Source organism: Nyctibius grandis, chromosome 4 (genome assembly GCF_013368605.1).
Source record: "Nyctibius grandis isolate bNycGra1 chromosome 4, bNycGra1.pri, whole genome shotgun sequence".
Taxonomy (NCBI): Eukaryota; Metazoa; Chordata; class Aves; order Nyctibiiformes; family Nyctibiidae; genus Nyctibius; species Nyctibius grandis.
This window is the reverse complement of record NC_090661.1, coordinates 32,448,569-32,473,462: the sequence shown is the minus strand read 5'-3', so window position 1 is coordinate 32,473,462 and position 24,894 is coordinate 32,448,569. Positions and strand designations below refer to the sequence as shown.

The 24,894-nt window shown below is 38.7% G+C and overlaps 1 protein-coding gene across 5 annotated transcripts in view; it reads left to right on the top strand.

Annotated features, from left to right (window-relative positions):
• The window catches only part of SIPA1L1 (signal induced proliferation associated 1 like 1), a 241,315-nt gene that overhangs the window by 80,808 nt on the left and 135,613 nt on the right, over window positions 1-24,894 (top strand). For 2 of the 5 annotated variants that reach the window (XM_068399041.1, XM_068399036.1), the window contains exon 2: window positions 3,821-3,917. The exons of 2 other annotated variants lie outside the window; for them this stretch is intronic. The gene's annotated coding sequence lies outside the window, so the exon portion shown is untranslated. Of the gene's footprint in view, window positions 1-3,820; window positions 3,918-21,914; window positions 21,992-24,894 lie in introns of all 5 variants that reach the window. One more of the 5 variants, XM_068399038.1, reaches the window with a different exon arrangement.

Below are 24,894 nucleotides of genomic sequence, written 5' to 3'. Positions count from 1 at the left end.
TGAGCATGAAACGATATGCTTTATTAAGATGCAAATTCTATTTATGGGATTCATTTGTTGTGTAATATTTTCATGCATTTTTGGTTTATTAGAATTATATGTGTATTAGTATGTAGAAAGGCTTTATTAATGTGTCAGAAATAGGATTTCACTATTTACCAGGGTGAAAGTCAAGAAGGCTATAATTTCAAAGTTTAGTAGCACTCTGTATACCTTCTTTTATAATAAACGACTCCAGTTTTCCTAGAACAAGGGATTTCAGTTCTTACCATTTTTTATATACCTTTATATTATTTTTTGTACTTTTTTGTTTCTACATCCCCTTCTTTTCTTGCTTCTATGTTTTTCATCATTTCATATTCATTGTTTCAGATCCTTTTTTTCTGGGGGTTTTACTGCTGCTGAGTTTTATACCTCCCTTTGATACTTCATCCTTTCTTGCCTTTCTGATCCAGAAGAATTTGTGCTTTACCGAGATTCAGGAGCAACTATCTTGTGTTTTAAGAGTAATTTTAAGAGCTTAGCTGTGACTTGTAAGCATGCTGCTTTTGCTTGCCATATAGGTTTGTGCAAGTCAGCTGGCTTGGTGCTTTTTAAAACCCTGTCTTACTTGTGTTTCTGATGTGTATGAGTAATAGCCATTAGTGCTTTGCAATTATATAGTTGAAAAGATGTATAAAAATGGAGTTTGCTTTGTAGTAATGTTATTTATCGGTTTCTGGCATTCAGCATCTTCAGTGACAGCATATGTTTGGCTGGAGATGAAACCTAGAGCCCTGTGAAGGCTTTGGTTGGAGGTGGCCTTCCAGCAGTATTGCTCTGTAGGCTGTTCTCTGTTGTGGCAATGTACTGGGGGTGCAGGAATTGAGTCATCTGCTAGGCACAGGGCTTTGAAAATGCCAGCCCGAAGGCTCAAGGGAGTTATGTGCTGAAGTCCTATCCCCTTGTGACTGGGATTCGCCAAGTAGGTTGCAGACTGGTGTCCAACACCATGGGAGCAGCAGCATCTTCTTTTCCCTGCAGCGCATCATCTCATGTTCATTGAAGTTCATTGGTGAAACTTGTCTGGCGGTCTTCATTTCTCTGGTAGTAATTACAGTAATAATCAGCTAACGCATGTACGTCAAAAGCCTTTTGTTTTTATGATGAAGGGAAAGACAAACCTATTAAAAATATTTTCATAGCTTTATGATGGCACGAGGACACTTTATAGAGACTTCTTTATTTAGAAATTATGATGCATATAGGTGGTGCCTTCCTAAAGAAGACTGAGAAGGTTATTTTCCACTGATGCTTGTTCCTTCTTTCTTTTGAAAATCTGGGTTAGTTAATAGGACATCCTGAAAGGGCAGCTCACTTTTCATGGGAGGTGAATGGACTGAAGGCTGTGTAGGCTAGGGAGGAAAAATGTTTGTTTGTTTGGTTGTTTTTTTTTTAAAGTGTCTATGAGAAAGAAACATCTGAACTTCTTGTAGCTATTTTTTCAGCAGTTTTGAATGCTGTTCGATTCTGCTGAGAATAAATGCTAGTTATTGGTAGTGTTTCTAGAGAGCATTCTCTTTCCCCTTCTTTTTTTGAAAAGGCTTTGGCTACAATTTCAGTACTTCCTAATGTTATTAATTATATAAGACTTATAAAGCTTTGAACTGCTGTTCTGCAGGTGACTTGCTGCTTTTGCCGGATGTGGCAGAGAAGTGGGGGAAGTGAAGCATTCCTTGGGTGGGTGGTGGATTCTGAAATGGGGGGGTGAATCTGCAAGGATTCCTCGTCTTGCTTGTAGTATTGCATATTGATATCTGGAACGTAGCAAACAATCCTTTGAATTCTCTTCAAGTAACACATTTGAGTTTTTCCAAGGGTGATGTAAGAAAATAGCCTTTTCCACTAGAACCAAGCTCTTGCTTCCCTTCCCCCTTACGTACGCCTACACCAATGTTTTTTCAGCTCTGCAAGTGTGTTGTTTTCTCACTCTCTCTGCTGTGTAGGCAGCCTTCCCAATCACAATTGAGCTTCACAGGCAATCTTCTTTCTTTTTTTAAAAAAATTGTCTTTACACAGCAGGTCTATAATTTACCACCAAAGAAAATGGAGAGTTACGGGTTAGAATTATGATGTATCTTAGTAATGCTAGAATAGGTGAAGAATTTTGCCCTAAAGAAAACAAGGAAAATTTTTCTTGACCAGAAGGCCACTGCCTGCAGAAATCATTTATTTACCTGCTGCCCAAATGACTTGCCAAAATGTCAGTAGCAATCACAGGAAGATATGTTTTAAACCTTTTACTTGCTTCATTAGACTGAGTTATAATTGAACTTTTCTACCTCAAATTTAGAATGTGATTATACTTGAAAGAGGCTCAGTTGTTGGTAGTCTGAAAGCTAAAAAGCAGTTCTTCCTGGAATGTTACGTTATTTTAAACATGAGTTTAGTTCTGTCTACCTTTTGGAAACTGCTTTTGTTGCACTTGTTCATTATTTTTTTTGTACTGCAGCTCTTTTGGTGATGCTTCTTGTCTTTCCAAGGTCTTAATTTCACACGCTACTTTGTAAATAAGCCTAAACTGAACTTGCAATAACAAAACTCAACCATGACAGCTCTATTATTAATTGCTTAAAGGAAGATTGCAATAATTACTTTCTTGAGCTCTGTTGATAATGCTGTCTGGCAGTTTACTTAAAGAATTTTGGTTGATGCTAATATTCTTGCCACCAAGTATTCAAACTTTATTCAACTCTGTCTAGAAATAACTATTGGGAGAGTAGCAATGAGTGACTTAAAATTATTTGCTTATCAACCTGTCAAGTTTCAGAGATCATTATAATGAAATAAATAGCACTTATACCATGGTTTTATGCGCAGCTTGTGCTGGCATTGCAGCTGAAAGCGGCCATCCTTGTCTGCTTATCCTGTCCTGTGCCTTTTGTACCTCATGTCAGCACAAGTGCTTATGTAGCCATGCAGTGAACTAGATTGGGGAAAACAAGGATGGAGAAATGATCTAGGTCGTCTCCTCCAGTCTCCTTGTTTAGAGTTGGATTTTAATCTGTCTCTTTCATATGATTCACTTCACATCTCCTGTAATGTGTGAGCTTGGTGGGAGTAGAGGAGGACAAAAATTCGTTTGGGGTATGTGCTCTACCTCCAGCTTGCGCCTCTGCAGAGTTCTTGGGACTGCAGCATAAATCTCCATGGTTACATCTGTTTGCCCGCTCTAATTTTAGCGGGCTCCCGTCATCTACAGATGCAAGCCTTTGGTAGCAGTAGACAGAGGTCAGATGCTAAGGTTAATGCTGAAACAGTACAGATTTTATTACAGGAACTGGTAAATAGGAAGGACTAGCTTTGAAACCTTTTTTTGATTGCTACTCATGGAGACTTCTTAGAGGACTGCATTTGGTGACTTAGATAAATCACTCCTGCTCTCCCTTGTGTTTGACATGTGTGATAGGCTTTATGCTCAGTAGTGAGGAAAAAAATGGGCCACAGTACTGTTAAATGTTCCCTTTCTTTCAGGTGTAACCAAATGTATGTTAAATCTCCAAATGCCTGGCAGAATGTGTTCTGAAAGAAAAAAACTTGGTTCAGAGAAAGGGTTATAAAAGAAAGGTTGGAATTGTTATATTGAGAAACTTCTCATGCAGACTCTGAGACAAGTTTAGCTACAAAAATTCAATAGGTTCACGGTTTTGTAAGTCTACATTGTTGCATCTGGCTTCTTACAAGAACAATCTCCACAATACCGTTCACCTTTTGAAAAAAGATTTTATCCGTTCATCTCCCATTCAAAGCTTGTTCATACCCATGCTTTTTCTGCTTCTAGGTTTCACCATGCTATGATTCATCTGAATCTGGTCGTGACAGTCACTGGGAGTTTTTGCTAAAGCTGCATGCGCCTGCCTTTGCAGGAGTTTGGATAGGTAAGAGTGCACGCTCCCCTTTCTGTACTGTCTGACAATCACCCTCTGGAGTAGTGCTCGTTGCCAAAAAATCGATGTTGGCTTTGTGACTCCTGATGGCACGTAGTGTTTCATACAATACAGAAGGGGTGGTCTTCAGCAGGATGGTTTACCCGGGTAGGCTGGCTGCCACCGAGTGCCAGACTGTATCCCAGTCTGTCGCTGAATGCATCCTCTATATGTGAGAGTTTTTTTTTTTCGGGAGGGAGGTGCAAGGGGACTAGATGGCTACTCCCTCCCTGCTTTCTACTAGGTATTTGTAGAAGTGTTCCTTAAAAGCAGGTTGGACCCTGTTCACGCTGTGACAGAATGCTTGATTTTGTCACATTTTCTAAAAAACAGTAGTTCTTGTAGGTGGTTTCTTTTAAGCTACTCATGAAACTAAACTCATGTTGTAGGGAAGAAAGGGATGATTATTCTGAATATGCCTGATTCTTGAAATGGACTGGCTTTTTATATATGATCTATCCTTTCACAGAGAAATTTAATATACTTCTAGGGAGTTTGTGAACAGATAAAAAGGATTCTGCAGGCGTGAGATGCTGCAGTTCTGCCCGTGCAGCCTTGCCCTCTGCCTTGTATCAAATGCAAATCCTTTGTGGGTGTGTAATGTCCTGGTTTGAGAAGGCTGGAAAACTTCAGTGTGTGGTTTTGGGGGTGGGGGGAGGTATGGGGAGCAGTGGTGTTGGTTTTGCAAAGATGGGCAGAAGTGGATTAGTTTTCAGGTGGATCGGCTTCCTGAATTAATGTGTTGCACAAACTGTAGTGTTGCCTGAAGGGAGGTGACAAAAATACTTGCTAAGGACTGCAGGGAGAGCAGCATTGAGATCTGAACTTAGATCAATTTGAGCTGATTTGCAATCAGACAGTAAAAACACAGCCCCCCTCCACTGAACAGATTCTATGATCTGTTTATTAAGGAATGTTGAAAGCTATAGATGTAGGGTGTGCAAAGGAGGTCCAGTCTGGAAGTGACAAGCAGTGTAATAAACATTGCTACTAAAGAAAAAACCCTCCCTTGTAACATCAGTTCATCAGTCTGTGGGATGCCTAAAGAAACAAATAGGTTTTTTATTTGAGAGAATCTGCCCTGTAGTTATTGTCACAGTTGTTTTGGACAATGTTGTTGTATCAAAAGTGTCAATTTAAATCTTCTGAAATACTGTCAACAAAGCTGCATTGTGTCAGCAGATGACTGCTTAGCCTCTGAGGTTTGATTTATTGTAGCAATAAACCTTTCCTTCAGAGGACATATATATTGGAAACAAACATGTTTGTTCACGGATCTAGAGAAGCCATTGGAAAAGACTGCTTTTAATTATTTTATCTTTCCCCCTGAATCATCTTACCTTTTCACTTGGCATCAGGCATCATCTTTAGGGTTGATTTTTACATGCAATCATTGTTGTGATTTTCTTTGATATGCAGCTCTCAAAGTTACAGACAGAGAAGAAAATGTTGTGTCCATCTCTTTCCCACCACACCATACAAAAGCTTGTTTTGTTTTTGAAGTGGTCCCAAGAGACACATTTTGATCCTAAACACTGTGTCGTGGAGCAAGGACGGTGAAAAAGGCTGTCTTGAGTGATGAGATAAAGGCAGTCTCTTAGCTATTAATTTGACTTACTAGTGGAAAGTAAGTGAACAGTTCCCCCCCCCCCCCCCCTATGTTTGGATTCCACAGTTTGTTTTTTTCATCATATACTTTCCATAAAGAATGCCCAAATAATTGAACTAAATTTGCCAGTGTTGGTATCACCATGTTGTACCACTGAAATACTGAAGGTGGTAAGTTCATTTTTATTACACACATGCAATTTTTGTTCACTATTGGAAGTTGTTTCCCAGTAGAATTTTTTAAATCATTAAATTCCAGCTCATAATGAATCTATTTATACGAAGTTGTATTTAAAACTTAATTTGTTTCACTAGTAACAGTTCTAGTCATCTATGAGCTCATAAGCTTGTGGTCCTGTAGACCCAGTCTTGTTTACTGAAATTCATGAACCAGTTTTACACTTGGGAGTTAAACGTTTAGGTAAAGCATATCCATGTTAACAGGTAGCTTTTTAAGAAATAGTAACGTACTCCAATAAAGCTGATTTTTTGCTTATGTTTCAAATACAGAATCTAATTGGATTCATAAAGATATTTAGGTGCAAGACGTTCAGCAGCATAAACTTATTTCGTTAGATAACCGACATTATTCTGTTAATATTGAAAGAATAAAACTTGTAAAATTCTGTGTATAACTTAACCTGAGACTGCTTATTTCTCCTTGACCTGCACTTAAAGAGGAGGACTGGGGAGAGGGAAGAGGAAGGGATGGTCACTGTGCCTAAGTGGCTGATGTTGACCTTCAGTTGTATTTTGTAGGATAGCATTTTAAAGCTGCTGGTTTTATCTGTACTATTATTTTCCTGTTGACATGTTGAAGAACTGTGGCTTCATTTATCACTGGTAATAAGGCATGGTTGTGTGGGATTAGGGTGGGAAAGGTTTTGCCTCATTGATCCTTGCTTTTTCACGGGGATGTGTTTAAGAGTAGATAGTGCTGCGTTCCCTGTAATGGGAGATGGCAGCCGTATGGGTACTGTTTCTCTGAATAGCCAGGAGGAAATGTAGAGAGTTGTGTTCCTTTCTTGCATTTCTCAGGTTTTCCTTTTTTTTTTTTTTTTTCAGAAATTTCCCCAAAGTTTAGTTGGTGATTGTACAAAGGGTTTCTATTACTAGAATTGTGTAGGTCTGTACTTGAAGCTGTTTCCATGAGAAGTCTGAAGAAAGTTAGGAAAAAACCCTGCAATTAGTTCTTACAGTCTTGGCCTCCTTATAAAGAAAGGAAGGGTGTTGCTAGAGAAGTGCATGTATGTATTTTGTATGCGTGCATGTACCTGTGCACATGTGCACCTGAAAGAGAAAGGGAATATAGGGGTATTAGATACTGTCATCGATGCATGCGTGTTCCCAAGTTACCGACTGCCTTTCGTAATGTTTTTCACTGTGGTATCGCAACGATAACTACAGTTGTTCTCTTTAAATGGAAAAGAAATAAAATGCTTAGTATACTTTTAACTTCTTTTATGTTTAAAAACAGTGCGGTGAATTACCAGAAATTGGCATGTGATAGTTGGGAGATTACTTAACGTACTCTAGAAATTGAGAATTGCAATTGGACCATTCAACAAAACTGGATAATGTTCCTAATAGCTAAATATGCCCATTATAATAGGAAATGACTGTTCATGAGAAGAGTTTCACCTTCGTTTCATTGTATATGAGACCGAAAGAATTGCATATTCAGAAACTAAGTGTATATGAGTGAATGAAAAGAGAAAAGCCTGGATCCCATTAATTTTTGGCTACCTGTAAACTGGTAAGGGTTTTATGCTTTGGTCGCTGTTTTCTTAGTCTGGAATGACGGACAATTTAGTGGTATGGATTGTAGTGATCCACGCTCTTTTCTGTTATGGGTACCTGTTGACTAGGCAGGCCAAGAATGAGAGTGCATACGCTATTCTGCAGACTTCCCGATTTCAAAATGGTTAGGCACACCCAAGTTAGCTTTAATCTAGCTAGCCTGGATTAAAACAGATTGCAAGGATTTAGCAGCATGGGTTTTAGCATAGCCTGTTTGAGGCTGTCAGGGAGTCTGGGTGCTTAATCACTGCAAACCTATGCCCTGGAAATTGGGTGGGTTTTGTAAAACTCATATTATTGGGTTCTGTAGTTTACTCTACCAACAGCTCTCCACATTTATGTAAATACATATATTATTCTGTGTATGAATTTTTACTAGTTTTACCTTTAAAATGTGGAATGTAGTATAACTTAGAACTAGCAGCTATGTACTTAGTACTATGTATGATTACAAATGTACACTGATTAACAAACAAGATGTTTTCTGTAGTTCTTCCTGCTATATTAACATTTTGTGGGACTGGCTGGTGAAGCATGAGCAACCCTGGTATTTTGAGTTTCTGCGTGGCTCAGCTTGTGTATTACTGAAGTACAAAGTGCTATGCTTCTTAAACTTCATAGCAACAGATTTCCACAGTTAAAATCATCTTTATTTTTCCAGGTTAGTAATAAGAATCAGCAATAAAATCTGAGACTCTGAACAGAAGTGGAATCTGTGAAGCAGGAAAAAAAAGTTCATGGGCTGAATTTAAAAAAAAAACCAAAATGACAGCCCCTACCCCAGCCCCCCAAAAACAAAGCCAAACAACAAAACCCCCCAAAACAAAAAACAACCCAAAACCCAACAGAAGGGATCACAGAGTAGCATAATTGGAATCAGGAACTGTGAACTTCATTCCTGTGCTGCCCTTGACTACTAGTGTAATTTCCCCGCTTCATTTTTTTCCTATAGAGGGAAAATGCTTGGTTCTTTTATAAAGTGTTTTGAGAATGTATGCAGCTGCTACAACTGCATTGACTATTAGATTTCCTAAATTCATGCTTCAGAACACCAGGGTGAAATACAGCATTTATTTGGAAAGCATACAGTTTGAATGAATACTTCTCTCAGAATTTGGAAATGAGAAATTCTTAAATGTTTCCATCTATCTGAAAACAAAAGAAACCTCGTTTCTAGCCTGAATTTGTTTAGGTGTAGTTTCCAGTCACTGGTGGTTCTTCTATACCTCTGCTTGATGAGAGATCAAATTCCTTCCTTCTCTTGCTCTCTGTGTTCTTCCTATAGGCATTTTATTCTTTTTCCTCCAGTTTTCAGCATCCTTCTTGAACTGTAAAATCAAGAACTAATTGCAGTTTATCTGTGCCAAACGAAGTATTGTGATCTAGGCAGTCCTGTTCCAGCAGGGGGATTAGACTAGATGATCTTTCAAGGTCCCTACCAATCCCTAACATTCTGTGACTGCTTTGGTCTCTGATATTCTTGCTTGTTTAAACATTAATGGATTGCATAAGATTAGCCACAGCTGGGTGTTGTGAGTTTTCTTTTGCATACACAGATTCAAGGAAGCTAACTAGTAAATTGGAGTAATGCACAAAGCTGTCACCTGTGAAGATTAGAGTTCAACACTTTCCACTTGAGATCAGAAAAGATCAGCTTGCTTTTCAGTCTAATTGTATTCACTTCTATGCATAATGCAAGACCACAACTTAACTCTGCTCCATTTGATGAAAGATAAAGATCAGTGTCTACTAGGCAGTATGATGCTAGCTTTACTGATGCCATCAGCATGAGGCATTAGTCATGTCTTTTTATGTATATAACATAGCATACATGTATATACACATCATAAAGTGAATGATGCTATATAGGTGTGCGGTAGTAGTAATGAGGTTAATAAATAGTGCTTCCTGTTAATCTTAATTTGTATAGGTTTTTTAACCTGTTTGTCTTTTTAGTTTTATGCCTTTTATATGTTGTTAAGTGAATTTATGTAATCAGTCATTAGTTTATCCCATCATTTCCATATTTGCAGGCTTGGTATGGTTCTTTGGTACCTCGGAGCAATTCTATTTATTACATTGACCTTTAATATCACTAATATTTCACTTTACTGAGTCTTTTTCAACATGTATAAATAATAGTATTTTTTTTAAACAAAGGAAGCTTTATAACTTGCAGAAGTTGCAAACAATTTTCTAACTACTCGGGGTAGCTGAAAACTCAGCTTTGGCTTTATATATGGTATTTTTACAGGAATAAGCTGAATGTCTTAATGGGCTTGAGCTGCAACTTCTCCCATGCCTGTACATCTCCAATAGGAACAGAAAGGGGGAGGAGCAAGATTTCTCATTAAATCTCATTACGTTTTTGCACCTATGTATATTAGAAAATATACAAGAGGAGAATTTTCTCTAAACTGTGAAACCCAGGGTGGCAAAGTCTTTTAAACTTGAGAAATTGGTGGGGTAGAATTAAACTGGGAGGTGGTGTGGTGGATTTCTTTGGTTTTATTGCTGTTGGGTGTTTTCTGTGTGCGCAGACCTTCCCAGATCGTGTGAGGATGGTCCTCCTTCATCCACATCAGTGTTGTGGAGGCTGAGTGTCTGGACGTGTCGACCACTCTAGGCTGCACCTAGAGTGGTGCTGGCCTGGCTGACATTTAGTGCCTTTAGTTCCTCCACTCCATATGCACACAAAATAAAAGCAGGAAACCTGCTTCCTCATCTGCTTGTTGGGCCAGCCTGTTTACTTGGTCCTGCTTCTGCTTGGATAGCTGTGATACAAGAAATGCTGAAGAGGACAACATCTTTTCCTTTGCTTTTTTTTTTTTAACCAGCCTTGTCGGTATTGGTGTAGCATAGCTCCTAAAGACCGTGACTTCTTTGTGTGACAGTCATACCTTAGGGGAAGAGCTACTGCTGTTTTTGCTTTCTCATGTTGCTGTGTTGTGGGTAATGTGTTTGTAAAGCTGATAGCCCAGAGGTGCTGTAAGTGTGTGCATTTATGTGTAGTAGTATAGATATGATTTTTCAGGATATGAGGAAGCACTGAATAATCATTGTTTAAACTCCAAGTTAAGTTTAGTATTATTTTTTCTTTGTGCTCTTTCTTCTTTTATTTTCTTACTCTGTTCTTTTTCCTTTATTTTCTCTACTGCTTTTAGGAATTTATTTTCTTCAGCATAACTTTCTCTTTTTATTCCTCTTTTCTTCCCTTCTAGCAACCGTGCTAGAGCTTTTTGCAGAGGCCGGCTGAGGAGAAAGGTTCAAGTTGAGACCCAGCGTGCCCTTCTGTTGAGAAGGGGTAACTGCTGCTTTAGCCTCTCTTCTCTAAAAACAATTTGCTGTTGGAAGGAGGTTGTTTGGAAAGAGGATGAGCTGCAAAATGACCTGGGCCTGAGTGCCTTCCCAGCTGGGATTAATTTAGAATCAGAAGTTTATAGAATTCTTTAAACATTTACATGCTTGGCTGTGAGGGAGTGAAGGGGGGACAGATGTGTGTTCCTTGCAAATCTTTGCTCCTTGCATCTGCCCTTGACTATAAAAGGGAAGCAGAGGTAGATGTGGTAAGACTGAAAACTTGAGAGAGGAGAGCAGGTAAAGGCAGCAGCTATTTAATATTTTTGCTGTGGAATTAAGTTGTGGGATCTCTCTTGGGTTCTTCTGCAAAGCAGTCATCATTTCTTCATTAGTAAAGGCTAAGCTGGGTTTTTTAGCTTTGTGTTTATTAAAATGGCTTGGATGTAGAAAGGAATGTTGAGGTTCACGACTGTCTTTATAGATTCTGGAAAGATACTCAAAAGAACAGGTTAAATATTTGGACAAGTTGGATGTGTTTTCTCATACATTAAAATCTTAACTGTTGTCTTTCATCCAGACATCCAATGTTACAATTAGCTTGCTGTATTTGGTCAAATCAAAGTTCCCTCTAGCCTAGTGGCGCTGCCTCTGACAGAGCACAGCAACAGATGCAAATGGAGGAATACAGGACAGGTTTGTAGCTGTAGGCTTACTTAATGCCTGGTGACTTCCAGCTCAGGACTTTCTGAATGAGGAAATCCAGTACCTTTTACTCTTTGTTGCCTTCCTCTTATCCTTTCTAGTTCTGCAATAGCTTTTTTTTAACTGGGAAGAGAATTGCATTTGGTACTGAAGGCAGAAACTTTATACAGTGGTATGGCAAAGGACCAGTGTTCTTTTCAGAATAATTCCTAATGCTGTCTATGGGTGGGTTGTGGTGTTGTGGGCTTTTTTTTTTTTTTTTTATTTTCTTCTATGAGTGTTGGAGTATAAATAGATGGATACAGATATCTTCATAGTCTTCCGTGTAATGGATTCTGCAAGGAATTGAGAAATACCGGGTAGTATTGGTAACAGGTCTGCTTATCATATTTGATTATCTGTTTGGTACAGTCACCTAACAGTGGGTGCTTCAGAGCTGTGAATCATTACAGCATGTAAAATTTTCTAGGGTTGTTTGGCCTTCTGTGTTCATGGTTAGGGCTTAAACTTTCCTGTGCTTACCCCAGATGAGTAATACCAGCCACAAAAATGATCAGATTGATGGAGCCCCTCTCCTATGAGGAAAGGTTGAGAGAGTTGGGGTTGTTTAGCCTGGAGAAGAGAAGGCTCCGGAGAGACCTTATTGCGGCCTTTCAATACTTAAAGGGGGCTTACAAGAAAGATGGGGACAGACTTTTCAGTAGGGCCTGTTGCGATAGGACAAGGGGTAATGGTTTTAAACTAAGAGGGTAGATTCAGACTAGATATAAGGAAGAAATTTTTTACGATGAGGGTGGTGAAACACTGGAGCAGGTTGCCCAGAGAGGTGGTAGATGCCCCATCCCTGGAAACGTTCAAGATCAGGCCAGACAGGGCTCTGAGCAACTTGATCTAGTTGAAGATGTCCCTGCTTACTGCAGGGGGGATGGACTAGATCACCTTTAGGGGTCCCTTCCAACCCAGACGATTCTATGACCTGTCCAAAGGCATGCCTACTGCATTTTTGTTACCTATTTTTACTTTTACTCCATGTTCACCAAATAATACGGCTCTTCATTTTTCTAGGGTAGCCGTGCAGTTACGTACCTTCAGTCCGTAGTGGCCCCCAGACAATGAACAAAATGGTCTCGGTGCTTTGAGGTCACTTCTGGAGTTGTTCATCTACAGAGCAAAGAGGATTGTGGCTGACCTCCTTCTAATGTTTTTATATAATCAGGATGTAAGCTGTTTTCTAGTTTTGCCTATTAAATGAAAACGAAGATTTAGCGTTTCCCTTAGATGAGTGAATTCTGAAGCAAAACAATGTCACAGATCTTCTGAGACCCTTAGAACTTTACCGTGCGTGTGGGAAATGGCAAGACTGTATTAATACATACTTTGAAATTCTGGTACAGAAGGTGTCAACAGACATCACTGTTAGACAAAGTTTTAAGGGGCTAAAAAAGCTGCTTAGTCTTCTATAACCAGACAACTATAGTTACTGGTTTTGTTTTTTCCTGACAGACTTCTTTTTTTATTTATCCATAATTCTATTATGGCAAAAATAGGAGAAGTTTCCTTCCTTGTCCTTTTGTAAGCCATAGAGAACTGACACCTTTCTCTTCCCTTTGTGAAACAGAACCAACCCTTGAGTTTGGGTTTGGTGGTCCAGCTATGAGCCTTATAGAGTCTGCTGCCTGTTCTATCATCTCAACTGCAAATACAATTTACCTATAAGACAATTTTATTCTGTGTTAATACCTATGCAGTGACTATGCTCCAGTTCTAAATTGACCAGTGAGGCGTTGAAATAGTATCTCTGGTTTGGCCTTCGGATTGTCAGTGCAGCTTAGGATCATCCTAATCATGGCCAATACGAATTAAAAAATACCCTTCTTTCATGCTTGTTATTTCAGCTGATCTGTCTAGGCATAAAACATAGTTTTCATCTTTTTCTTATTTAGTCTGTATTTACTTGCTTTTCTACAGTTTTGCTTGGTTGCTTGCAGTATTAGTTTATTTTTAGCGCAAATGCACCAGACCAACAAGTTCAGATTTAGTGTTTGAAAAATAGTGTTTGTACAGTAAGTACTTCTGACAAGGAATTGCAGAATGATATTGAAAAGTTTATAGTAGTAAGTATTATCAAAAATCAGAAACAGCTATGTCAAAATATTCCTGCACTTTGTGATAGAGGAGCATACCTGAGTACATTTGGTTTCTTTTCAGCTTTGTAGTACCAAAATGTAAAGTACATTAAAGCATAGAGGGCACAGAGATATTACCTTCTGTCTTGTGCTCCTATAATATTATACTTTGAATTACACAAGATGATGGTGTTTGGAGAAGTCTTGTTCCTGCTTTGCTGATAAGCTCATTTATATCTGCAACCCCTCCGCCCTTTTTTTCCCCCTTCTGTTTTTCATTGCTGCTCAGAAGTAGGGGAATCTCCTAGCATTTTAAAATAATGAAGAAAACACTGGAGGTAACATACTGTTAGATAAGCTTAAGGTTGTTTATTTAAAGTATTTATTGTAGATTTTGAGTCTGGAGCTTTTATTCCTGTGGTGGTTCTTTTTTTTTTTTTTTTTTTCCTGAATCAGCTACTTTGTTTTTATTTTAAATAACAAAGAATTCCTTTTGACAAGGCAGTGTTTCTGAAAGAGGGGTGGGGAAAAAAGGGGCCTCTTTTAGCTGGAAAAAAAATTGCAGAGATTTGTTTTACGAGGTGCTGGTTAGAAAGCAACGTGGCAGGTGTCATGTTTTGTGATGGTGGTCGTGTCTTCTCAGTGTTGGTTACAGTGCGATAGTACAGAGGTGCCAGTGTTCGTGAAAATCTGTACCTGCTGCAAGAACTTCTTTGCGGGTGCAGTTCAGTTACTGCCAGGCACAGCTTGCCCTTTCAGTCTTTGCTTTGCTGAATGATAAATGTTGCATGCTGTCTCATCGTTTTACAGTAGCTCTTCTTTTGCCATGTTCAGGGAAACAATAACCTTGCATTCCTGCATTTTCCCGTGTGGGTCTTTATCATGAAAGTATCCTGCTTGCTGTGCTACTGACTTCTGTGCATCTCTAATTCAACTCCTACAGCCATTTAAGGATTTATGAGAAAGTAGTTCTGTAAAGTGTTTTATCCTGCAAAACAGTTGCTTGTACACATAAAACTGTATCTGTGTTCTAGTGTATACTCGGGATGAATGTGCAGTATGTGTTATTTGACTTTGTAAATATAGACAATTCGAATTGGAAAAAAACATAATTGAAGATGCTTCCTTTTGTAGCTTCAGAGTTTGGGAATACGTTGTCACAAAGGTGAACAAATAAAATGTGCTTCGATTTGTTCTCTTATTTGGTTGAGGTATTTTTGATAGGGAAGTTTAAAACAAATGAACAGAACAACTTAATTTCTATGCTAGAAAGAAATACTCTTTGTATGTATGTGCTGTTTTTTAAACCTGCTTTAATGATATCTAGGCTTTCCTAACAGCTTTTGAACCTGCTGATTTCCGTCAGTTTGACAGATAGATGCAAGTCTCAATGATATTAAGTTCCAAATAGTTTGTGCAGAGTGGTAGCTTGATAGGAGAGAAATCCAATGTGTTGCCCTGATGGGGTGTGCAGTGTGAGTAGTTCTCAGGGAATGGACCTAAAAGTATTAAATTGTGGAGACAGAAGATGCTTTGGAGCATAGGGCACATATCAATAAGAAACTGAGTTTTGCCAGTCATTGTTAGTCATGACAGACTTGTTTTTATTGCCCTATTTTTACTTTTACCCTATGTTCACCAAATAATTTGTCTTTGCTTGTCATCTAGGATTGCTTTAGGATAGCTGTGCAATTAGTATTTTTATTAGTGGCAAATGTGCATCTGGATTATCTTGGAGATGCTTTGGTTACATAGGATACTCTAACAACATATAAAGTCCCCTCAAATTTTGGGGACAAGAATCAGATTGGACGTTGATTTAAAGAAAAACACATACAAAGAAACTGCAAATTTTGTTGACGATGTGGAGGCTATCAGTTTGTCAGGTAGTAGAGAAATTTAGGGAATATTTAGAAATATATTTATATGCCTTCTCCACCTCTCCATGTAGACCTGGTGCTTTATAAACAAAAGCAACAGTTTTACTTGTCATCTTTAATAGTAACAAGCTGTTGTGAGTTTACGTGAATCAAATATGACCCTGCGTGTAAGGTAGTGTTGTAAATTCCTTTGTTAGTCGGGGAAAGTATTTTGTATTATCAACTAGATTTAGTAAGTATTTTCTTAAGTCCCTTTTACTAGTCTGAGAGTTTTTGCAGTGTGTGTTTTAGCACATGAATTATATTGGTAAGAGTATACAGGGTAATGATAGATCTGTTGCAGGCAAGAACAGGAGAAACCTCAGCATCATTTACCTTTATCATAACAGTACAGTCAATATAAAATGTAATGCATAAGCCAATATTTTTTGACTTTCATATAAACCAGATGGTGCTTTCCTGTATTTGGACAGGTACAGACATCTAAATCTAGTAATAAACTAACTTTTATTTGTCAGAATGAGGTGTAATGTAAAAGCATCTTTATTCCAACAAAATGAAGCTTAACTTGAAAAAGAAGCTTAACTACCCCTATCCCCATTCCCAAAACAAAAAGCAAACCCCAGTCCTGGGCAGTTTTATTGATGATACTTTGAGGCCTTTGACTAATCTTTTCAAGACTGAAATCCCACACAATGGTGTAGGATTTCTTTTCTGGACTTCAGTAGATTTTTAGGCAGCTGTTTCTTCTCTAGTGTGATTGGTTTTGTCTTTTGTGTTCTGTGGTTAAGAAGGTGGATTCTTAAAGATTTACCTGATACATAGAAGAACTGTTGTCTAAAAATGGAACTGTTGGACCAGGAGCCATGAGCTTTGAATTACACTACTGACTTTGACAGAGATTAATAATGCTGCTGTCTCTTTTAATCATCAGTCTCTTCATATGAAGAGTTTTTTTTCTTTTTGGAGGCATTGAGATTTCGCAAATTTTTTTCTCATACTTGGGAGCTGGTGGTTGTGAAGACTTACTGGTGAATAAGATTGGTGTAGCGATATTTAAGAGCTCACCATTGTTTGTTCAGACTTCCAAGTTCCCAAACAATTACAAAATGTAGGAGACAAAACTTTGAGAATGTTTTCTGATGGAAAATACTATGTTGAGAGAGCTATCAGCATTCTGTAGGGCAATGATAACATTATCACTATTCCTTATTTTCCGTAGCACTTACCTCCTTTCAGCTGTAATGGTGCTGTCCTGTTTACATGCACGTTGGTAACTTGTTTTCTTTTACCATGTTGTTTCATGTTTTCCTCCAGCTTGTTTGCCACATTCCAAATGTTTTCTCTGTTAATGCAGATGTAAGGAAAAAGAGCTGTTAAGGAGGTTCGTTTTTAAAACTACAAAATCTGTTGTACACACCAAATACATAATCGGAGCGTTTTGAGTTCTGCTGAAAATGTGTGCTAGTGTATCTGAAAACACTGCATTCTGTCCATAGTGTCAGAGAAATGGTGCTTTTTTGTACGTATGGCAGCAGTTACCTTCTTTCCTCGTGCAGTACTGCAGGCACTCTTCCTGTAAGTGGAAGAGTTTTGCCTTCCTTCTCGTGCATGTCTGTTGGACCCAGACTTCATGGTCTAGTTTCACAGATGAGTCCTGGAGTTGTAATCAAAGTTTTGTTCTGTCCTTCAGCAAGCATTTTCACATGATATATAAACAGTATTGGATTTTCAAACTGCTTTTTTGTGTTATTCTGGCGTTTAGATCTCTGAACTAGTAAATATGCATACATGTTTTTAAAGGAAAAAGGGAATGGTGTCCGTTTCTAGTTTTATGGCCATTTTAAGTGTGTGTTTGCCACTTTGTTCAAACTACCCGTTCATAGAAACTAACTTGTTTATGTGAATAATTTACTATTATTAAATTTCTGGCAGAAAGGAATGTTCATGAAGGAATTGGGGGAGTGGTGGTATAAAATCTAAACAAGAATTGCTGAACGTCTGAATTCTTTAAAAGGCTAAAAGGTGGTGTCATACTTTGGTATGTGCTGTTGACACTTCAGCTCTGATAGATGCTCTGAGTCTGTCTGTACTGGTATAAATACACATCGGGTTGTGGTGAAGTATGAGTTGGAATACTACTGCTGTTTCACAGCATAGCTAAAAAATTAGAGCTAAAATACAGGCATAATCAGAGCTAAAATAAATGTGTGCATACACAACTATAAGTAAAGTCTAGATTGTTTTATATTAAAGGTGTAAACACAGCGTATGACATCAGTTAGAGTCAGAATGCAACTACTTTCTAAAAGGAAAACCGTCACATTGAAACTTAGTTTAAAATTGTGACTGCTTAGAGATGAATGTGAAAAAGCAGTAGAATTAGTGTGGATATCAACATTAGCATAGAGCGTGTAACTTTTTTGGTAACTGCACTGATTAATTCTATTTGAAGTATTTCATGTTAATTTTACAAGAAGACCAAGAAAAGAGGAGACTGAAGTTGGAAGGAATTTTTATATTTGAGGAGGGGAGGTGAAGTGGAAGAGACATCTATTCACGTGCATTGTCACTTAAAGCACAAAAAAGAATTTATCCATAAAGACCACTTTTTATATTTTTCTTTGTTTACTGTAAACACCTGTTGGAAGACCAACTATAGGTAACTGTATTAAGAAGATGAAGTTTTGTTTTCAGTTTTCTGTCCATCTGTTTTTAGTAACCTTAGAACCAGATTTTAGGATTTATTCCTTAGAATACGTAAGAATGATTTACGTGGTATTTCAAAGCTAGGACAATGGTGTTGAGTAGACTTGAAATACTTACTTTCACTTCTTGTACTCGGTAGTCTTAACACCTTACAGAATGATATTTGCCTTTCTGGAGCAACATCAAGTTTATGACTCTTATTTAGTCTGTGATCCAATACAGCTCCCCACATTGTTTTCTGCTTTATTACTCTTTAGGTGGCTGATTCTGTGTGGGTGTTTTTTTTTTTTTTTTAATTATTACTTTAATTATCTCTTTCAGACTTAGAGCATTTTGTTTTGCTTTCACCTGTATGTACTTTTATCCAGTTGGCTTCAGAATCCCTAATTTCCCAAGCTTGCTTGGAATTGGGATCATCTCTTCCATACTCCTTGCAACTCCCGCCCCCGAGTTTGGTGCCATTTGTGGATTCTTCAAGGGGGGCTGCTGTTTGATCACCCAAATTAATAATGAAAATACTGAGCAAAACTTGCTGAAGGCCAAGTTCTAGCTGAACTGACCTGAAATCCTTTGTTTTTTATACTGAGCCACTGCTTTAGTTCTCTGAAAGCAAATTTTCCAGTAGTTATGCTTATCTACACTGATTATTTTGGATCTGTGGTCTCCAGGTCATGTTGAACAGTGTCAGAAGCATCATTTACATAAGCTACACCTGCTGCTTCACCAAGACATTTACCCAAGGAAAAATATTATATTGGTTTGATGGGGCTTCCTGACTGTAATTTATCTTTTTCCTCTCACTTAAATTGATTTTTACTCCTTTTTCCCCAGCAATATATCCAACTCTTTCTAAGCATCAGAATTATGTTATTTATCGTACCACTTCTTAAGTCTTTTCTTATTTCTTCGCTGTTGTTAAAGGACATATACCCTGTTTCATGTTGCTCTGGGATCTCACCTGTGCTTTACTAGTTCTTAAAGCAAGTCAGTAATAATTTAGGAATTACTGAGACTAGTTTTTTATATATTTTAGTACACATTATTGTAAGTAGGTGAATTAAACTGTGTGTTAATTTTTCTAATTCAAAGATCAGTTGGGTTTTTTTGTTTTTTTTTAAAAGGAGAATATATTTTGATTGTTACTTTTGCTGACGTTCTTGGCCACTTCCTTCTGGGGCCCTAGAGCATCACAGTCCCTCATTATCTAGATCAGATTCTAAAACTGGCTGCCGATGCTATGTGCCACCACAGGTTTAGGCTTCTCTGTAGGCTTTGGTGGCCTGGGTGAGATTCAGAATCAATGTGGGCTGTCCAAGCTAGCATGCTATTGAAAAGCCACCATTAACTAACTAATTAAAGAATTTGAGAGTAACGTTGGTATTTTTCAAAATTAAATAGATAACGCTCCTCATTTTCTGTTGTATGTGAGTATGATTTGTAGCCCACCACCTCCAAAACTGTCTTGCAGAGCTTTGCTGGACTGGTATTTCACTCAGGAAGACTTGGAGGGAATAACTAATTCTGTGTTGGTATTGCTAACCACCTACTTGGATGTGTGATGTTTTTCTGCAGTTCCTGTCTGGGCAAGATTAGGACTTACTTAAAGGTCTTTTTGCCTGAGTCAGAACAGTATAAAAGAGCGCAGAGAAGGAGGTTCTTGGCTTTCAAAGATGTAAAAAGCCAGACAAGTGAGTGGCCTGTGTGACTATTTTTGTTGTACTGTATCTGTCATTTGAGCAGACTTGCTGTAGCTTCAGCAACATACAGTATTGCTAGGTATCTTGTATGCTGTAATACAGATCTGGGGACTGCCTGGCTCATAGGTCTCCCCCTGTGATGACTGGAACCATGATGACTGACCATGGTTCAAAAACTCTGTTCAAATAGCTGTAACACAGCTACATGTGCTGAAAGCTGAACCCATGGTGACTGGAGACTATCCAGAAATCTCTAATGGCTCTTTTCCTAAATGGTTGCTGTTTGACAAATTTCTTCTGTGAATTACTGAACCAATAATGAACATCCTTTGCTGGTCCTGCCAATTACACCGCTCAAACAGCACACTAAAACCTCTACTCCAAGAAGAGCTGCATCTCTTCCTTTATTTAATTCTTTGAAATAGACTATACTGGTAAAATTAAGAAAGGAAAGTGCAACGGAAGACAAACAGATGTAAATTCAATCTGATTTAGATTTTTTTCCATGTAGGTTTTCTGATAACTTCTACTTGACACATGGGCTTCTGTTTAATCTGTCATGTCTGGGAAGGCATTTTAAGTGCAAAACAAGTAGAAAATAATTCCAAATGGCTGGAGGACTGCAAATGTAGTTGCGCAGCAGAGTTTTACATTAGTTTGCCTTTCTTAACTGGAAAGAAAATTTAAGAATATTTGCTAAAAATAAAAATTGCAAGACCTAAACCAACAGAATTACATTACTGACCTTAGGAAAATTTTACACTTTTGAGTGAAGGTTGATTTTTCTTTTCTGTTTATGTTCTTTTTCCCATCGTTAGTGGAATTAATCTTACTTGTGAACAGCTGTTGAAATAATAAATCCTACTACTCAAGTTGTAGTTATAGTTGTTCTGTTTTCTTGAAAGTCCCAAGCAGATTTAAAAAGCAAACCCAAAAACCTCAGCTGGTAAAGCCATCAGAGGATAAAGTAGGCAGCTTACACAATAGAAGTTGCAAATGGAAAAAATTGTTAAATAGAACATCTTTGAGTTTGGCTTACACGTTAATTTACTGAATGCTTTTAAGCTGGTGCCCTCTTTGGAAGCGGTGGTCCTGGCTCCCCCCATCTGCTGATTTGATGGTTGGTTGAGGGTCTTTCACCCAGGAATAGTGAGAGAGGATGGGCATGTGAAGTCTGAACTCCAGTGCAGAGCATGTCTGGCAGGTCTGCATTGGTGATGGTTTGCCTTAAATGCCATTCTGGAAATGTTAGTGCTGTCTTGACTCATCGGTCAGAGCTCTGGGACTTGCAGTGCAGAAAGGAAAACCACTGCTCTGTTTATCTTAATCTGGAGTTATTTAGATGATGAGTAGCTCTAGCAGTCCCATTGCTTGGAACTTAGAGAGGGGCTCTTGTACTGTGAAAGAGCTGTCCCAGTTTAAGCCTTTTTTGTCAAAGACTTCCAGCTTGGGCAGATTTCACACACTCAGTTCAGGTTTACTGTTCTATCAGCTAAGTTTGCTGAAGGACCCTCACTTTGCTTCACTCACCGTTTGCAATGCTGGCCGGACTTTGCAGAGGCCAGTGGGGCACCTGATCTAACCCTGGCGTGTGGCTGCTGTGCCTGAGCGTGTCTTCTCCTCGCATTGCTTTCCTCTGAAATATCGTCCTCTCTGAGCTGTGGGTCTCCGAAATGTGAGTGCAGGGACAATCTGTTTGGTACCGGTAGTGCTGTCTGCCTTGGCATCCAGTGCAGAGCGGAGGGAGGAAATTATCGTAATTCAAATACCAGAGGGCTGAAGAACAGAAAAGAAGGAGAAGACGTTAGGCTGGGAGACGGGGCTGGGCGCTCGAAGGGGAGGAAGGAAAGACTGTAAGAGCCAGAGACTGTTTAAAAGAAAAAAAGGGGAAAGAAGAGGGAGGGAACAGGACAAGGAAAGGTGGGAGGAGTTGATTTATAAGCAGCGAGATGAAAGTGCTGCTGTTTGATACTGCTGAGATTTTGTGGCAGAAGCTCTCAGTGGAAGGTTCTTTTCTTCAGGAATATCATTCTCCAACTCATTGGCTATCTAGGTCTTGAATTAGTTAACTCTGAACACGAATATTTTATGTGTATATTTTGTTTAGTTTTGTCTCTATTTTACCAGCTGCTGCATTTTTGAAGAGAGATTTTCTGTGCCCTTCTTCAAATGTTTGTGATATTTCCAAGAGGAACCATCTTTCTGTAAGTGGAGGTCTTTTCTGTGAACATAAAATTAATAATATGAATTAGTTGAATTCATTAATAGGAATGTAGGTGTGCAGAGAAGTCTGAACAGTTTAAAAACTGGGTGGTTTTAGTATGTAATATGGTTTTCATGACTTATAATTGAGAATAATGATCGATGCTCAGGGAAAGCTCTTTTTTTTTTTTGCTTTTTTTTTTTTTTTTTTTTTGCTTTGGTCATTTGAAATGAATTGTATACTTCTATTATAAGCCTAGACAGTGATAATAAAAGCAGTACTCATGTCTGTCAACATTTGTGAAAAACAAGTCTCTGGAGATTTCTGAATGTTCTGTTTAATGCTGATAATAGTAAATCTGTCCTGTATAGTGTCTGAGTGAGCTGTCTTATATCAAAACATTATTAATTGATTTTCATGTTTTACAGATGTGTTTTGGGAATAAGTACTGGAATGAAAGCCAAAAGCTCTTCTCTGGATTGTAAGAACCGTATTGGAGAAGAGTTAAGGGATTGATACATGCGTTCTTAAAATCCTTAGGATATAGTAAAGTTTATTGAAAATGTCTGTAAATTTAAATTACGTTGGGTGGTTTTGCATTAGAGGCAAGCAGTGCCCTGAAAGATTGAAGTCTTGCTTCTGCTCCTCCTCTCTCTTCTGTTCCTCGCCCTAGTTCTCACACTTACCATAAGTTGATCTGCTGCATCATCTCGGCAAAAAGAGACTCATTTAGTTTTTGTTACTGGGTTAGTTTTCTAGTGGTTTAGAAGCTGAATGTGCCTGTAATGCGAGATGACTGTAGGCCAGAAATAGAGAAGGAAGGAATGGAGGAGATGGGAGGATTCAGTCTCCCCGCTGCTGGCAGTGGCAGGCCATCAACTGGGCTGAAGCCGTGATGCTAAACTGCAGCTCCGAGCTCAGCGCGGGCCCCCAGCTCAGTCCCCGTGGGCTTTGTCGATGTCCATATCTGTTTTGTCCCTAACACAGATTGGACAGATCAATAGGGTGCCATTTAGACAGCTTCAGACTATAGACACATACAATCGACATTGTTTTGCAGTGCAGAAAAATACGGAAGTCTTGGAGAATACAGCTGCATCTTTTCCCACTGTAAAATATTCTCAGAAATCTTGTGCTACAGCACATTTTAGGAGACTGTTCAGACGAAACATTGAATTCTCTGGAATTGTGGGTATTAAATGTTAAGACTGCGTGTAGTACCATAATTATTTCCTTCTGCGCGCATGTGTTGTGCTGTAGGTATCTCATGTTTTCCTAGCTGCTATATGCTCATGGAAGAGTCTTCCTGTTAGGGCCCCATTGTGGTCTCTTGAAAATAATAGTGTTTATCTGATGAAACACCAATTCCTTTATGATAGTATGGGCCTACTGAGGACATGCAGCACGCACTGGAGAAGGTTTTTCCCTTCTCTCCTCTTCAGCCCTTAGTTTTTTCCTTTCTGGAAGCCAGAAAAAGGATGCTGAGCCGAGGGGAGCAGGAGACAAGTAGGGCCAAAGTTTGGAAGAGGGAGGAGTTGGATGCGAGAGAACCAGACCTGCTTCAACTGGAGTTACAGGGATTGGGGTGGGAGAGAGAAAAGGAGCGCAGAAGGCTGTTTGGCTTGTTAAATTGGGGGGGATTGGGTGGCTGGGGTTGCAAAGGTTTGGGGCAAGTCAGAAACAGCTGTGTTTCCCCATCTGCTATGGTGTGAGAGGGAAGACAGGTCTGAATGTGAAGGTCTTGGGAACTGCAGTGGTACTGGATTGATGTGCTGCTTCTTGGGCTGAAACATCTGTGGTTGTGTACTCTGTTGCTACCTTTCACTCACAGCTTCTACCCAATTGTGTGTTTGTACATGTGCTAATGTTTGTAAAGAATTGTGTGAATGAGTTTTTTCTTCAACTAAGTGAATAATGGCTGTTCTTTATACTAAGTTTCATGTAGAAAAAGAACGGAAGAGTGTTTGTTTGTCGTGTACTAAAAACAGGCCCTTTTATTCACTGTTAATAGGAAGGATTTTCATCTACTATAATGTAAATAACAAAAATAAACTGACTAGTTTGTGCAGCACTCATAGCTGAAAACTGCATCCATGTGGCCTAGAGAATAGTTAAGGAATAGGACTCACCTCTATGAAAATCAGAATCAGTTTACAGGGAAAAAAACAGGGGAAAAAATAAATGGACTATCTGTACTAGCTGTCCTTTGGGAGGGAGCTGGATCGTGGTTATGAAAGCAGGTATATGAATTTAGTAGTCACAGTAGTGGTACCATAAAAATGCCAGTTGTGACCTCTGCCTTCTACAGAATTCAAATTTTAAAGTCCTCATCAGGCTTTTTGGTGTGTGAAATGAATGACAAATATAGATGGCTAGTAAGCCATCTATAAGCCATCTATATTATACAGTAGTATAAAGCTCTCAATGGTAAAACCAGCAAGTAATAGTGAGGCTATCGGGGCCTTCAACACAGAAACTTTTGACCTTTTGTCCCACCTGAAAAACCCCCACCCCATGCTGTTAGTGACAAAAAAAGTTGAAGCCTTCGTTTACTGGCTTAATTGCTCATATTTTATATAAAGGGATTTCATAGTATTTCAAATGATCTGGTTTTCAGATGTAAAAGTGTAGGAAACTTGAACTAGGAGAGGATTTGACAAAAGGCTTGATTTCCGTGCATACAACAAAAAATGCAGAGCTCCCTTTTTCTTCCACCTGCTTTATGTAAACACTCTGTACTTGTACCAAAACTGTTTTGGCTTCACGAGTATAATTGCCTTACCTGCAATTTCATCTGATCATCCAGTGTTACTTTTAGTTTTTTAAAAAACGCACTAAATTTATTTTTAAATGTTCAGACTTAGGAACTTGAAGACATCCAAGGAGTAGGCCAGTGACGGGGGA